We start from the raw sequence: 1,535 nt of genomic DNA on the forward strand, positions 1-1,535 counted from the left end.
GTCGACAGTACCCCCCTCCTGAGGTGCAGACTCCGAACACACCCCTAAAACTCAAGGGGAGGGTCTGGGTGGGCATCTGTCCGCCGGTGGCGGCCTCGGCCGCACGCAGGCGAGGACACCACCCACCATTGTCTTTGTCCCCTCCTTAGCGTCCTTTGAGTGGCGACCTCGCCCCCGACCTTGACCTAGGAATCCTCACCAAGGTCCCCACTAGATAGAGGAGACAGCTCCGGACAGAGAATAGCCGGACATACACCCGCCTCAGGACAGAGAGGTAATCTCTCTCCTATCTCTGATGCTGCACACACCAGACACTTTCATTCCTGGTAGACCAGTGGAGGCTGCTGAGGGGAGGACGGCTAATAATAATGGCCGGAATGKAGTGAATGGAATGGGTTCAAACACCTGGYTGTCAAAACGACCAAAGGAAACCCCAAAAGTACAAATAATTAACTTTGGAAAAACTGAAAATGAAAGGGACTGAATGTGCAAATTATTTTTATGGTGATATTACCGTGGTATTACCAACAATACCATCCTCTCACAATGAACACCTATCCTGGTGTTGACATGAGTKTTGCAGACTGCGGGGAGACTTGCTRGTGTGAGATACAGGCGGTACTGTGGGTCCTAGCTATCTAGCCTATGTCTTAATTGAGTTACTGCGAGCTGTACGCTAACACAGCAAATGCACAGACATTGTTTCTAGGGTGAGAGAGAATAAGATGACAAACAACATGTTGTATACAAGCCATAATGATGAAAATAACATGACACTACAGTTCAGCTAGCCTTTCTTCAGCTGTGTTTCCAAAACTCTGTCAGGGTACTTTAGTGTACTGCCCATGTTTACACATGAACTATACACAAAGACAAACATATCCCCTTTCTCTCTGACATATGGAATCCTCACCGCTCAAGGCCACAGGGCACACCTATGTAGACATGTGAACAGGCACTGTATTCTATTGGTACTGTACACAGGGCAGCCCCACACCAAGGACCAAATGAGGGGCAGCAACTMCCAAATCCTCGACACACATACTGTTCACGTGTGCACACGCATCTACAAACACACATGCGTCTGATTGGACTGACTTCTTCCTAGGCAGAAAATTGGATTTATTTAATCATTGTCTTAGTGTATATTGCAGCAGACACTCAATGCTACAGAAATGGATATCATGTGTATTATTGAGCGTAAGCTACGAAGGCAATAGATTACATTGAAGACGTCATGTGTAGTGCCATCATTCAATTATACACTACATGTATACAGACTGGCAGTGTGTTCATACGGACTGTCAGACAAGAGCAATTGATGACAGGCTGAGTGCCATATTTTCTCATGCAACATGCAACTGTGAGCACATCTGTGGTTTATAAACACACACACACACGGCAGTGTGTTCATACGGACTGTCAGACAAGAGCAATTGATGACAGGCTGAGTGCCATATTTTCTCATGCAACATGCAACTGTGAGCACATCTGTGGTTTATAAACACACACACACACACGCACGCACGCACGCA

General features: G+C 46.7%; 1 protein-coding gene across 1 annotated transcript in view; it reads right to left on the bottom strand.

Annotated features, from left to right (window-relative positions):
- The window catches only part of LOC111960836 (retinoic acid receptor RXR-alpha-A), a 177,398-nt gene that overhangs the window by 46,443 nt on the left and 129,420 nt on the right, over nt 1-1,535 (bottom strand). The gene's annotated exons all lie outside the window — the stretch shown is intronic.

Source organism: Salvelinus sp. IW2-2015, linkage group LG4q.1:29 (genome assembly GCF_002910315.2).
Source record: "Salvelinus sp. IW2-2015 linkage group LG4q.1:29, ASM291031v2, whole genome shotgun sequence".
NCBI classification, from domain to species: Eukaryota; Metazoa; Chordata; class Actinopteri; order Salmoniformes; family Salmonidae; genus Salvelinus; species Salvelinus sp. IW2-2015.